The 16641-nt window shown below is 32.1% G+C and overlaps 1 pseudogene; it reads left to right on the top strand.

The window, feature by feature from the left end:
- Window positions 1-11227: 11227 nt before the first annotated feature.
- On the top strand, window positions 11228-11993 carry LOC106418740 (annotated as a pseudogene).
- Window positions 11994-16641: the final 4648 nt, after the last annotated feature.

Consider the following 16641-nt stretch of genomic DNA (forward strand, 5'->3'; position numbering starts at 1 on the left):
ATTAAAATAAATTCATTTTCTTGATAAAGAAAACAAATTCATAATATAGTTAAATTTCACATTAATTATACACTATTTTAAAATAAAAATAATATACTATCTATATTATTATTTATGAAGTGATTTTGCTGATTTGTCACATTCTCCATGATTTTAGGTAATTTTGCTTATTTGTCATATTATTATTAGTTTTTAGCGTAAATATTTAATTTATTAATTTAAAGAATATAAATATTTCGAATTTTTTAATTAATTTATTAATTTAAATAATATACTATCTCGAACTTTCTAATTGAAATTATAATTATTTTAACTTTCACAAGTTTCTTATTAGTTTTTAGCTTAAATCATTAATTTACATTTAAATAATATAACTATCTCGAAATTTTTAATTGGAACTAAAATTATAATTGTTTTAACTTTCGCAAGTGAAGAACAATTCTTGTTTTCATGTGATGTAAGATGTTTTAAATTATATAGTTTCATTTTCTCATTCATTCCAAGTTGTATCTGTTATAGTTTTTTTCATCCTCTAAGTATAGTGTTTTCTGGTTGTTTCAATGGTTCAATCATTTTGTGTAGATCAAAAAAATTGTTTTTTGTCAAACAATATTATTGGTGGAGTTGTTTGCATTAACGGATATATGATCAACATCAAAGTTTAATTCTCTTTTTAGCTTTAGATCTTTTTTTGGGTTCTTGACATATATATTTATGTATTTTCGATATTTGTTTTTTGTTTTGTTGGAGTTTTATGTTTTTCTTTCTTTCGTTGAGTTTAAAAGACTAGCAAGTAAATCGGTTTTGTTACATGAAGTTTGGAATTATGAATTAGTTATTCTAAATTATTTAATGGTACTTATTTCACTTATATGTTTTATTACTGTTTAATTTATAAGAAAACTTATGCTTTGATATTAAGTTTAAAGAGTTGCTTATGTAATCATGTTATGAACATGTGTTTAATGGTTTAATCTCTAAAACGGCTAAAGTGGATATATTTTTAATGAATAATTAGATTTATCATTATATAATTAACTATAATAATAATAAAACTATCATTATCTATTTTTTGTTTATTAAATGTAAACTTATGAAATATTTCGATTACTCAATGTATATATTTATCAAGTAAACCAATGAAATATTATCATTATCTCAATTTGTCTTTTTTTTAAAAAACATTTCTAAATTATCATCGAACTTTATTTTTATTTACTTTTTATTTATTTTATTTTTACTTGGATTTGTGTGTTTCAATGTTTTTTGGTAAGTTAATACATTTTTCTGGTTCAAAAATACAAAGTAGATTAAGAGAGACCAAAAGTTCACATTTTTCGTTGTCCAAAAAATAAGTTCACATTCTTATTTTACTTTATTGTGTGTAATATTTGATATGTAATTATGCTCTCATGGTTTTACAGTTTTATAGTTTTCCTTTTTACTAAGAAGACATAGACCGAGATAAAAATCAAAGAAAGCTAAAATGATTAAGATTATAAAGAATAAGTTATTGTTATGTTAAATCATAAGAAATATATTAATAACTATTAGTAAAATGATTATGTTCGCATGTGCGGGCAAAACACCTAGTTCTATTTATAGAGAACTTACTTGAAACTCTATTTTATATGAAAATATAATATATTTTTTTGTTTAAAAAATATAATATATTTGGAAATACTCTTTATAGTTTGGCCTACGTAACCTGAAAAGTTCCGGGCGAGGTAAAACAACTTTCCTAGGAAAAAAAAAGGTTCAGTTTATTACAAGCTAAATATAATTAATTATCTACATCTCATACACACGTATTTGAATCAAGTTATGACACAGCACCACAATGCCTTCGTATGAACCTAGAATATAAAATCTCCCGCTTTGATATGAATATATTTGTTCTTTTATCATTTGTTTGATTCTTATTAAGATTTCATGTACTTGTTAACTGCATCATATATGATTCATATACTTCGTAAACAAATGGGAGTATTCTGTGCGCATACTTAGACAACCCTTATCATGTAGTATAACGAAACACTAAATATAAAGAGTATATCTGCTAGAACTTAAGAGAATAACTACTCAGGATATGATCATTGGAATATTTATGCTCTTCTCCGGTCTTCTCACGCTCAATAATCAATACCATCTTTGCCATGTTACTTTTATGTGTACACTCACCATTACTAAATCATCTTTTTCTCAATTCCAGATAATAACCTAATAAAGCAAAACTTGTTCTTTGGGAAATTCATTTATATTATATGCTGTTTAAAACGTAGGAGTATTTGACAAAAAAAAAAAAAAAGGTAGGAGTATATGGTACATATTGATATATCACAATTAATTTACAAGTACACATAACCTAGCTATAAAATACAATCGTTGCTTCCGTTATTACATAAACTACACATAACCTTGATAAAATACAATCATTGCTTTCCTTGTTAAACCATCTCCGATATATTTGCTATTTTTATCTTTAAAATAAAAAAGTTCTATAATAAATGTGAAATATATTCTAGTGTATTTTTCTAAGATAACAATCTTTAAATATAAAATAAAACAGAAAAAGAGTAATTTCCTAGGATAGACCTAAAAAGTTTTTGTCACAAATATACACCTTAAAAATAAAAATGATCAAAATAGATTTAAATGTTTTATCAAAAGAATCAAATATACATTTATATCCTTAGGGTTAATTAATCTAGAAATTAGGGTTTACAATTAAGGAGTGGGGTTTAGGGTTTAGGGTTTAGTGTTTAAGGTTTAAGGTTCAGGGTTTAGGGTTTGGGGTTTAGGGTTTAGAGTTTAGGGCTTAGAGTTGAGGAGTAAGGTTTTGGGGATAGGATTTCAAATTTAAATAAATAAATAAAATAAAAAATTTTCAAAATAAAAAATGCTATTTTGATCATTTTAATTTTTGAGTTCTAATTGATGACAAAAACTCAAAATTTGAGAGAATTGCCCATAAAAAATGTTATTTCTTTCTCTATAAATAGATGAAAAATAGTAATATCTATTATAAAAAAATAAATAGTGATAAATTAGAATAATTTTACCTTTAAATATTATTATAAATGTGAAAATAACATTGAGTTGGAGATGATCTTATGTAACTTCGAAGTCACAACTAGATATATCTAACAGCATATACTGCCACTTCAAAACATAATTTAAATCAGTCTACTAAGAAAGGCACATATTTGAAAAGAAAAGAAACTTATATTATGCATATTTCTAGTATATTTCCATATATAAAAAATTAGCATTATTAAAGAAATGAAAGAAAATTACAGAGGTAGATACAACAAACAAAACAGTTCAAGAAAATCACAAACGCATCGACCTGGTCCTACATTACATTACAAGTGACCCCATGTCTTGTTAGTCCAACCAATAACATCACTTCCCTCTATTCCCTTCTTATCAACATCATTATAGTTTCCATAATTTAGGATATCTAGTTTCCCAATTACATAAAACGTGACACTTAATTCAGCTAAACTAATACACCCGTTTGGTGAACAAACTAAGGAGGAACAATCAATCCGTTACTCGAAAACAGAAACGATGAAAGCACACGCGTGTAATATGTATTCTATCCATTATTATATAACTTTATAACCCAAATAAAACAATAATTATAGATATATTATATTAAAACTTACAAAATCCCATCAATTACGTCTCCACCTATACATATATCATCAAACTTCCTCTCGTTCTCTCCACCAAACTCATTCTCTTCTTATACTTTACACCTTAACCCGATCCTGAGCATATGCAAAAGAACGGGTAGCTTTAAGGCATCTCTCCACAAAACTCAGTCTCTTCTTATACTTTACAAATACACCATTAAGTATCAATAATATGAGAACGATGGTAGACATGGGAAGACAAAGAAGCAGCCATCTACGAATCATTTGTTGGATCAAATAAAAGGCCCAATGGATTTTATTTAAATGTGAATAAAAAATGACATGGGCTAAATCCCATTAAGCCCAAAAATCAAGTCATTATGTATACATGAAAGTCCCACATCAGAGAGGCAGAAGAAGAATGAGTTGTATAAATAAGTCTTAAGGAGATAAGGGGGTAAACGGTTTGGAGAGAAAGAAAGGCTTTCCACGTGCGCGTCGCCGCCGCCGTCTGGTCCGGCGTGGGCGTGGGTCTTGGTCTTGGTGAAGGGTCTCTGGTCCAAAAATATTTTTTTTGGACCAAGTTAAGCTCAACATTTTTTCCATTTCATTTCTAAAAAACAGCATGACGTTCGTGAATAAACGACATGTAGTTTGTCTAAAAACGACACGAAGTTTGTCCGTTCGAAATGGATCAAAACGAGTCAACAGAAGAGAGATCTTGCGGAGAAAGTTTCTCAACTCTCCACTCCCGAGATTTCAGAGATATTTTTGCTAAACGTGTGCAACAGTTTCGAAAATGAAATCCGGTTCTCTTCTTTAGATACTCACCTCTTCTTCACTCATTTTCACATCAAAATCCAACTAAGAAAAATCCCTTAGCGTAAGTCAATAGTTTGAGAGTGTTTCATAGAGTTTATAGTTCGATAGGGCGATCACGAGTGAAGCGTGATTCGTCTGCCATGGTTGTATCCTGGGACTCGATATTCGTACAGTCCCGTCTCACCACGGAGCGAATATTTAGAGTTAAGGAAAGAGATTATATCTCGACTCCATGTCTCTTTGAATTGTATTTTCCATAACATCGCTTTTACTATTTCGTTTATGTCAATCTGGTTTTCCGGCTTCTACAATCCTAACTCTGAATCGCTTTATGTCTAAAGCTCGAATCGGGTTAAAGAACGATTTTTAAAAACGGGTTTTGGAACAGTGTTTTCGATTTGCTTTCTAGAACTTCCGCGAAACGTTTGTTATTTATCTCATAAACAGTTTGCATTTTGATATGTAGCACTACCGAAAAACGTTTATTGATATACGATTCGTAGAAACCTTTTATGGTTTCATTCAAACGATGTTTGCGATTTGCTATATGCTTATCCGCGAAACGTTTATTTGTTCTTTTGAAAACGAGTTTGCGATTTGCTTTATAGCCCTTCTGCGAAACGTTTCTTATTTATTTCATAACGCTTTGCGGATTGCTTTCTAGCATTATCGCGAAACGTTTTTGATATATTATCAAAATGTTCTAAACATGAATTGTTTCAATAACCGCTTTCTTAAGCGAGTTTGTGAATCATTCAAAGTCTATGCAAAACGGTTTCTTCGAACGCTTTTAAGCGAGTTTGCAAAACGTTTTTTCAAGACTTATATCGATATGATTTGATTCAAACACCAAAAATGAACATTGATTTTAGACTATTAGTTTCTTTAAAATAATATGTTATTTGTTGAATGGAGTACTGATCCGTTTTTCATGTTTTTCTCTACAGAAAAATAACGAACGATAACAACACCCCCATGACACCAAAAATGTCACTCAGACTCCACTCAACGTTGCAGCAACTGATGCAACCGTGACAACCGTTGGAAACATCACAGCGTCAACCGCTGCAGCAACAACAACCACTACACTTCCTGCGGGAAATGTTGCTGATGAAACCACTCGCCGTAGCCTATTCGGTGCTTGTCTTTATCAGACAGGCTCAGTTTCGGGAATCACAAGTGGTCCGGTGGTAGTTCAAACTCCTCCGTCTGTACCTAGTGTGTTCACTTAAGGACTAATGCCAGACAAGTTTGATGGCAAAGGCTTCAAAACGTGGCAGAAGAAGATGATGTTCTTCCTCACAAGACTGAAGCTGGACAAATTCATCCAGGAGGACAAGCCCCTTGTCCCTTATGGGATTGATGATGTGCACACTCTCGCAAGTGTTGACATCTGCATGCATTCTGACTTGGTCTGCAAAGGCTACATTTTGGGTCGTCTGATTGACCCATTGTACCGAGTCTACTGTGAGATTCCCACTGCAAAAGAGCTATGGAGATCCCTGGAAAAGAAGTACTGAGGTGAGGACGCTGGCTACAAGAAGTATGTGGTTTCAAAATTCCACAACTTCAAAATGGTGGACTCAAAACCCATCATGGACCAGGTGGAAGCATTTCAGCTCATTTGCCATGAAATCGCTGCTGAAGGAATGTCCATTTTGAGACATTCACAACTCTCAGCTTCATTGAAAAGCTTCCTCCAAGGTATGCAGATTTCAAGAACTACTTGAAGCACAAGAAGAAGAAGATGGGGCTCGAGGAGCTCATCATGAGGCTTCAGATGGAATCCAGAAACCGAACTGCTGACAAGGTCACTGCCAAAGAGCATAGTGTCAACATGGCTGAGCACAAAGGCAAAAGAAAGGCACAAGCCCATTCTCCTGCCAAGCCTTCCAAAACTGATGCAGTCCTGAAGGCGTCTGGAAAAAACATCAAGAACAAAGACATTGAAATCAATGTGAATGTGGAGAAATTCAAGGGGAACTGTCACTACTGCCACAAAGTGGGACACAAGACTACTGAGTGCCGCAGCAAGATCAAAGATGAGAAGCATCAAGCGAATCTCACTGAAGAGGATCTCGTTGCAATGGTGACTGAGGCCAACATGGTTGAAGGCAGCAACCCCAAAGAATGGTGGTATACCACAGAAGCGACCACCTACATCTGCACTGATAGGGCGATGTTCAGCACTTATCAGAAAAGCAAGACTCAGGAGAAAGTGTTCATGGGAAACACTGCAGTCTCCTAGATTGAAGGCCGCAACAATGTGATTCTGAAGATGACATCTGGACGTGAAGTCACTCTGACGAATGTGAAGCATGTGCCTGACATGAGGAAGAACTTGGTCTCGGGAACCTTGCTCAGCAAGAATGGATTCGCCACAAGTCTTGAGGCGGACAAGCTCGTGATTAAGAAGAATGGGATGTATTTGGGAAAGGGGTATGTTAAGGATGGACTTGTCAAGATGAATGTAATGACAGTCCCTCCGAAAGTTGTAGCTCCTAAAGTTTCAATGAATAAGAAAGAGTCAGTTGCTTATTTGGTTGAGTCTTTTAATATATGGCATGAAAGATTAGGCCATGTAAACTACAAATCTATACAAAGATTAATGAATTTAAATCTAATTCCTAAATGCAAAACAAGTAAACAAAAATGTGAAGTATGCGTACAAACTAAGCTCACAAAAACGCCATCACCTTGTGTTGAAAGAACTAACAAACCTCTAGATTTAATTCACACTGATTTATGTGATTTAAAATACATACAAACTAGAGGCGGGAAAAAAATACTTTGTGATCTTCATAGATGACTGCACAAAATATTGCTATGTATATTTTTTACATAGCAGAGATGAAACCTTAGAAAAATTCAAAGAATTTAAACTCGAGGTCGAAAATCAGATTAAAACAACTATTAAAGTAGTTAGAAGCGACAGAGGAGGTGAGTATGATGGTCCATTTAATGCATTCTGTAAAGAACATCGAATAATCCATCAAACTACAGCTCCTTACTCACCAGAATCAAATGAAGTTGTTGAACGAAAAAATCGAACTCTAAAAGAGACGATGAATGCAATGTTGCAGGAATCTTGGTTACCCCAAAACATGTGGAGGAAAGCGTTGCTTACCACTAATTATATCCTCAACAAAATCCCATACAAAGTAACGGGCAAAACTCTGTATCAATTATGGAAAGGTAGTTTACCTTCGTATAAATACCTCAAAGTGTGGGAGTGCTTGGCAAAAGTTGCGGTACAGCCACCAAAAAGCGTCACTATTGGACCTAAAACTGTAGATTGCATTTTCATCGGATATGTACATAATAATAATGCATATCGATTTCTGGTACATAAATCTGAAATATCTGACATTCATGAAAAAATGGTCATGGAATCAAGAAATGCATCTTTTTCGAAAATATTTTTCCATATAAGGAAAAACAAGGTTCAAAACGAACTCGAGAAGAAAAAGACAATGACAAGAACTCATAAACTGAGACAAACATCGAGATTTCTATAAATAATATTTCAGAAAATGAAGAAAAAGATGAACCTCGAAGAAGCAAAAAAGCTCGAAAGAAAAATCTTTTGGTTAAGATTTTCTAATGGCATTTTTAGTCGAAAATGTTCTAAAAAATTTGTCAGAAGCCATGGCTTCACCAGAAGCTCCATTTTGGAACGAAGCTGTCAGGAGTGAATTTGATTCTATCATGGAAAATTATACATGGTACATAACAGATTTACCACCTGGCTGCAAAGCATTAGGAAATAAATGGATAATGACACGAAAACCTGGTGGAAAATACAAATCTAGACTTGTAGTTCAAGGATTCCGACAGAAGGAAGGTTTTGACTATTTTGATATATATTCTCCAGTAACAAGAATAACATCAATATGACTGATGATAGCAATCGCAGCCTTAAGAGACCTAGAAATCCATCAAATGGATGTAAAAACCGCTTTTCTAAATGGTGATTTAGAAGATAAAAATTACATGAAACAACCTGAAGGTTTTGTCATTCCCAGATAGTAAGGCAAAGTATGCCGACTTGTGAAATCACTTTTTGGGCTTAAACAAGCTCCTAAGCAATGGCACGAAAAATTTGACAATACAATGATGTCAAATGGTTTCAAAATAAATGAATGTGACAAATGTATATACTACAAAACAACCAAAACTGCGTATGTTTTGCTATGTCTATATGTAGATGATATGCTCATAATTGGAAGCATTAAAGACATTATCAATCGAACAAAGAACATGCTCAAAGGGACATTTGAGATGAAAGACTTGGAATTAGCAGATGTAATTCTTGGGGTTAAAGTCACAAAAAATTCAAATGGAATTACCTTAACCCAATCTCATTATGCTCAAACAATATTAGAGAGATTTAAATTTTACTCTAAAAGTACGGCAAAAACTCAGTTAGATCTCCAAATGCACTTGAGAAAGAATTCAGGTGAAGCGGTTTCACAAAATGAGTATACACGTGTGATCGGAAGTCTCATGTACTTGACTAATTGTACCAGACCAGATCTAGCGCATGCAGTAAATGTACTTAGTCGATACACAAGTAATCCAGGTCATACACATTGGAAAGCTAGAACGAGAGTGCTCAATTAATTGCGCTACACCAAAGATTTTGGGCTTCACTATGGTAAAGAACCAGCAGTTTTAGAAGGATACAGTGATGCTAACTGGATATCAGATTCTAAAAACTCAAAATCCACAAGTGGGTATGTCTTTACACTAAGAGGAGCATCAATATCATGGAAATCTACCAAACAAACAGTGTTAGCCAGATCCACCGTGGAATCTGAGTTCATAGCCTTAGACAGAGCAGCAGAAGAAGCTGAATGGCTTAGAAATTTTTTGGAAGATATTCCTATGTTGGAGAAACATGTGCCAGCTATACGCATACATTGTGATAGCCAATCAGCTATAGCTCGGGCTCAGAGTAATCTCTACAATGGTAAATCTCGTCACATCAGAAGACAACTTAAAACCGTTAGACAACTTATCTCAACTGGTGTAATCACAATAGACTACATCAAATCGGCTGACAACCTAGCGGATCCATTTACTAAAGGTTTGCCACGAGATGTTGTTGCTAAATCATCAAAAGGAATGGGTTTAAAGCCTATAACGAATGAGGATGCTTGATTGCAACTCTACCTATCATGACTGGAGATCCCAAGACGTAGTTTCAAAGGAAAAACAAAATCAAACAGAATCTAATCAAAGCACTTGAGACCAAGTAGTCTCTTCTCAGCTCCTAAGATGATAAAAGTGCTAACAAATATAAGAAGGATAAGCAATAGCTTTTAATGATTCCATAGCTTCTTAAGCTGAGTATTACTCAATACTTTTCATGGTCAATCACCTAATGAGTGTGAAATGGGACCGTTTTTATGAGAATGAATGCAAGGCTATATTCTCTAAGTTCACTCATGAAAACGAGGAATAGTTGAGGGCCACAATGAATACAATAGAGAACTAAGTTCTACGAGAAAATGAAGCTGCGTTATGCATGTTGTCTCGGTTTACATAAAACACTGGTTGGTTCAAGACATCATGTTCACCTTCTGGTAAAGTAAACCCGACATATATTAACTATAAGTGGTTCAAGGCTTAAAAATGCCACCAATTCAAACACAGTGATTTTTTCTCAAACACTCTCGATAAGTTTGTTTAGTATAGTCAGGATTAAAATAAGTTTAGTAATTAGAATCTATCGAGTCTGCATTTAGTCTGTATATGTTTAGAGTCATTTATATTCATGTGGGGGATTGTTGGATCAAATAAAAGTCCCAATGGCTTTTATTTAAATGTGAATAAAAAATGACTTGAGCTAAATCCCATTAAGCCCAAAAATCAAGTCATTATTTATATATGAAAGTCCCACATCGGGGAGGAAGAAAAACAATGAGTTGTATAAATAAGTCTTAAGGACATAAGGGTGTAAATGGCTTGGAGAGAGAGAAAGGCTCCCCACGCGCGCGCGCCGCCGTCCGGCTCGGCGTGGGTTTGGGCTTGGGCTTGGGCTTGGGCTTGGGCTTGGGTCTTGTTGGAGGGTCTTCGGCCCAATAAGATTCTTTTTGGACCAAGTTAAGCTCAACATTTTTTCCATTTCATTTCTAAAAAACAGCATGACGTTCGTGAATAAACGACACGTAGTTTGTCTAAAAACGACAAGAAGTTTGTCTGTTCGAAATGGATCAGAACGAGTCAACAGAAGAGAGATCTTGAGGAGAAAGTTTCTCAACTCTCCACTTCCGAGATTTCAGAGATATTTTCGCTAAACGTGTGCAACAGTTTCGAAAATGAAATCCGGTTTTCTTCTTTAGATACTCGCCTCTTCTTCACTCATTTTCACTAAGTTTTACATCGAAATCCAACTGAGAAAAATCCCTTAGCGTAAGTCAATAGTTCGAGAGTGTTTCATAGATGAGTTTATAGTTTGACAGAGCGATTACGAGTGAAGAGTGATTCGCCTGTCATGGTTATATCCTAGGACTCGATATTCGTACAGTCCCGTCTCACTACGGAGCGAATATTTAGAGTTAAGGAATGAGATTATATTTCGATTCCATATCTCTTTTGAATCGTCTTTTCCTTAACATCGCTTTTACTATTTCGTTTATTTTTTTTGGTAACTCTGGTATCTGGGCAGCCACATTCCCAATTATCCCCCCGTAGGGGGTCCAGCGCCCCAACGGAAGGGATGTTAAATCCGCTGTGGCCGAGGCTCGAAGTCGTGATGGCGGGCACCTCAGCCGAGGTTCCTTTACCACCAGACCACGAGGCCCGATTACTATTTCGTTTATGTCAATCGGTTTTCAAGCTTCTACATCATTGACTCTCCGATGAACGTTGACTGTGCCCGTGAAGTCCGTCTCCGACGAACCCTACGATCACTCATACTGTTGCACTCACCAATCTCCTCCCTCTGACCAGAACGATACCGTCTCTTCCTCTTCATGCGACAAAACCGGTTCCGTTGTTACCGGAACCTTCTTCGGTCACCATCATGGCCACGTCAGCTTCTGCCTCCAAGACGACACACGTCCGTTCTCTCATCCGCCTCTCCTCCTCCTCGAGCTAGCCGTTCCCACGGCGGCTCTGGCTCGTGAGATGGAGGAGGGATATCTCTGAATCGCTCTCCGGAGCAAAAGCAACAGCCGGTTTAATATCTTAGACGTGCCGGTTTGGTCTATGTACTGCAACGGGAAGAAAGTTGGGTTCGCCGTGAAGAGAGAGATGACTGAAAACGACGTCGTGTTTCTTCGGATGATGAAGTATGTTTCTGTTGGGGCAGGGGTGGTTCCAAACGGCGAGACGTTGTATTTGAGGCCGAAGTTTGAGAGAGTCACCGGGTCGAGTGACTCCGAAGCATTTCATATGGTTAACCCAGACGGTAGCTGTGGACAGGAGCTTAGCATTTTTCTTTGAGATCGTGATATACTTGTGAACTTTTTTTTTTTTTTTTGGCTGCAACGTTGCGACTAAGGTTTTAGAGTTTCAACTAAGTTCTCTATAAATACTATTTTACAATTTTGTTTAAGATTTTAGAAAAGTAAATTACTGTCATATAGGTTGACAAAAAAAAAAAAATTACTGTCATATAACCTATTACAATTATCTTGTCTTTAGAATTTCAGAAAAAAAAATATTGCTATCAAAAAATTATTTTTAGTTATTAATAAATATTTTTAAAATTGCTATTTTTACAATTCGTATCAATACTAATTTTACACTTCTTTTATTAATTAAATAATTGTTACAATCATGTTCCTCATCAAACGCTCTCTTAAAAATAATATCAAATAAATTTTCCAATTCCCTTTCGCTTAGGATTTAAAAATATTATACAAATTTCTATTGTTTAGGATTGTTTTTATAAAAAAAGAAAACAACTATCAAATATTCTTTTACAGTTTTGTAGGATTTTAGAAAAGGAAATTAATATTACATAATTTTTTTATAAATATATTTTGTGTAGGATTTAAAAAAATAAAATTTCTATCAAATAACTATTTCCAGTTAATATATTAACTATTTTTAAAAGTTGCGATTTTCAAAATTCGTTTTTTTCAAAATCACATTTTTTTCAAAATCATGTTTATTATTAAATTTTTGAAGTAAAAATTACAATTAGATAAAAAAATTCAATTCTCTATGGTCACGATTTAAAAAAAAACATATTAATTGGTTAAGATTAAAAAAATAATTTTCTTTTAGAAATCTCTTTTATTTAAGATTTTAGGAAAAGAAAAGTTATTTTCACATAATGGAAGTTTTTATTGACACATATCACACAATCATATCAGGTGAAATATTTGAAGTTAATTTTGGTTTATATTTTTTAACACAAAATTATTAAAAAGTAAAGTTAGTTAATTATAATAAAAATAAGATTATTTTTACGTTTTTATTTTATTTAGACTTTTAAAAAAGAAATTAATTATTTTATATCTTATAGACTTTTGTACAACTATTTTATTTTTAACAGAAAAATTCTGTTTAATTATTTATATTTTTTGTCGTATACATATAAGCACATATTTATCATATTCACACATACTCATGTACGATAATAACATCAAAATTAAAAGTTATTCTAGTATCATAAAATGTAATAAAGATAACAAAATGTTGAGTTGTATCAAAAAATTAAAAGAAAATACTGAGGTATCACTTTTCATGTAAATACTATTGTGTTTGTAAAAATAATATGTGGAAGCTTAAATCTAAATATAGATGTGAAATATTTGTAGCTATTTTTTTCATAATTTATTGACATACAATTATCTATTAAAAGAAGTTATTTACTTATAAGAAAATAATAAGAGTACTTTTATAATTTTCTTTTAAGTATGCTTTTAAAAAAATAATATTATTTTAAAGTTAGTTTTTCTTCATATTTTATTAAATAATTTATTGTACTTGTAGGATTTTACAATTCGTTTTTGTTTAACATTTGCTTCTTAAAAGTTAATGTTTATGTCTTATAATTCTCTATCTATTGTATTTCTTAAAACAAACATTATAATGAAAAATTAATAATAACAATAATAATAATACTAATAGTAATAGTAATAATAATAATAATAATAATAAGACTATTAAATAATATTTATTATAAATTTTTAAGAAAAATTGTTTTATTAATTTAGTATATATATCTTTGATTATGATATAGTTTAACACATATCACATTTTTAAATATGTACCTACCATGTGTCACAATCATGTTAATTAGCAATTTTGACGAACCAAACTCAATATAATATTTTATAATTATATTTTCATTAAAAGTTTAGAAAATAAAAATTATATTAAATAAATTGTTTTCAAATCTATTTCTTAGGATTTTGAAAAAGGAAAGTTTTTCTAAAAACATTACTGCTAAATATTTTTTAAAAATCGTTTTTACTATTAAATAATTTTTAAAAGTAGTTTTTTTCAAAATCAGTTTTTTTATTATCTTATTATATATATTTTTAATCATTATATATTTAAACACATATCACAATATTAGAAGGAAAATTATTATCAAATAATCTTTTGAAATAATCTTTTGATTAGGATTTTAAAAAAAGGAAAATTATTATTAAATAATATATAATAAAAAATTTAATAAAATTTGTTTTTGTTAATATTTTAGTATATATATTTTTAATTATGAGATAGATTAACACATGTTACAATCTTAAATATATAATTGCTATGTGTCGCGATCATGTTAATTAGTAACTTCGAAGAATCAAATTTTATATAATAAGACGTAGTTCTTATGATGTTATTTTAATGTTCGGTTTGTGTATATTTTAAAACGTGTGTTTAGTTACAAATATTGCTAGTGTTTACGAATGTTATTATAGTTTATATATTTCGGTGGTATATTGGATCAGACAGAAAACCTATTATAAAACCATAGTAAGTGGATATCTTCAAATAATTTATGATAATGGTGGAATAAGTTATCTATCAACCAAACAAAGTGTTGTCAAATGGTAAGGTGGGCTTAAAAAGATCCGGACTCGAAACTTACCATTATATATATTCGTTTGTATGGTTAAGCGATATAGATAAGATATCTATTTTTTGTTGCAAACAACCGGGTCTGCATGATGCTGGTAGACAGATTCTTAAAGACTCGCCGGACACCTCCAGATTATCAAAAAGTTATTTATCCCGATTCTTCTAAATTGACAACATATCCAAAATAAATAAAGTTAGTATATTTTTAAAAAAATATTTATTTGATATTTTAAAACTGAACTTATCATTATTGACAAATGTGACAAACTGTATCATGAATATCACTAAGTATTTTAGTCCTCTCTTTTATTTTCTATTTTATGTTTTCATTTATTGGTGAAATATCTATTAGGGGTTTACCAATCAATATTCAATATAGTATAGAAAGTTAAATATGTGGTATCACCTAATAGTTCAACCATAATATCATTTCTGATAAGGAGACTGATCAGCAATCGAAATCATCGCTCGATAATTATGGAATATTGCTTACGACTTGTTACTAAGAGATGATGAAATTGGGTTTAGTGTGTCCATTCATTGCTTTTGACTCATTTCCTGCCATCTTCCTTTTGTAATCTCTTTGAAAGCTGAGAATCATTTAGGGGCCACCGGCGCGTTGGGAAGCACGCACATGCACTTGTGTTGAAGATAAGCTGATCAAGGCGAATACTGAAAGCAATGCCCGACCTAACAACAACCACATGACAGAAGAATCTGGCTTAGCTTCCGTGTCTACTTTTTTTTTTTTTGGTAAAAATTCGGTGTCTACTTTGTCACCGACCCAGCACCGTTCTTTCTTCACCTCTAGTTTTTCATAATAATAGGGATTTTGCCTCACTGAAGTTCATTCATTTTTTTTTTTGACAAAAGAAGTTCATTCATTTTTCGTTTATTTCTCTTTAACCATATTATTATTTGACCTCCATATTGTATTTTAAAATGCATATATGGTGTCCTGATTATGAAATTATTTGTTTTCAAAGTCGATTAACCAAGTTTCGACTTTAGTATAGTTTTAAATAGTTGGCAATTGCTTTTCGGTCATGTTTGTTCCTTTTTGAATGAGAGATTTAGTAAACCGAGGAAAATATTTACTCGTACACTAAAAAAAACTAACAGTGAGCGTGGCACAATGTTTTACTTCAAAATCTTAAAAATCAAATAAATAGAATGTAGTTAAACAATTAAATAAATTCATTTTAAAAAAAAATAAACAAGATCCGTTGATATTAATTACTTTGTAAATTTTTTTACTCTAGCGAGATAGGATAACCAATCTATAAATCATATTTTAATCAAAAGAAAACTTTATATGATACAGTATATGCACGCCAGTATGGAGCCTAAAATTATGGATATTTCGTGGTTCTATGACTCACGAGGATCCATTCGTGTGGTATCATTAATAAGTCAATCTACATGTATACAGGATGATACTATTAATTGATGTGTATCAAGATAGACATATAAGATTCGCTTACAAAAATCGTATAATTTAATCTTTATTTAATTAAGATATTTATGATGGTTAACTATAATTGCCGTCTCAATGCAAAAATTCTGCCTTGAGTTTTGCAATCCTAAAACTTGTCATCAACCGCTAGACCATCATGATGTAGTTAATATATCACTCATGTCACGTAAAATGACAGATGCATGCAGAAATCGTGAAATCCAGCAAAGGTTATGTGGCTCTGATTGATGTGTTTTTTTTTTGCCCCCTTTGGTTATCTCGTGATTTTTCATCCTCTCCTTCTAAATTGTAGATCTTTACAAGTATACATTTATAGCAATTTTCAACAAGAGAAATAGACGACGAACAAAATAATAAGAAGATATGGAGATATGCACACTTGGTAAAGTTTTACCTCTAAATCATTATTGACATAATGGCTCCACCACCATTCCATCTTATTATGGTTTCACGTGCACTCTCAACCCCACGTTCCTTCTTTCTAAATGGTATTTTTAAAATATTTTTGCTCGTGGTTCTTTGAGATCAATCCAAAAAGATATATATCAGACCAGAATTTATACTGTTCATAGTAAAAATACATTACTCATGATAATGTTAGCAAATTAAAAATCAATTAATAGACCAAATAATCGTCTAAAACTTTATATGCCTAGT

Source organism: Brassica napus, chromosome C5, assembly GCF_020379485.1.
Source record: "Brassica napus cultivar Da-Ae chromosome C5, Da-Ae, whole genome shotgun sequence".
NCBI classification, from domain to species: Eukaryota; Viridiplantae; Streptophyta; class Magnoliopsida; order Brassicales; family Brassicaceae; genus Brassica; species Brassica napus.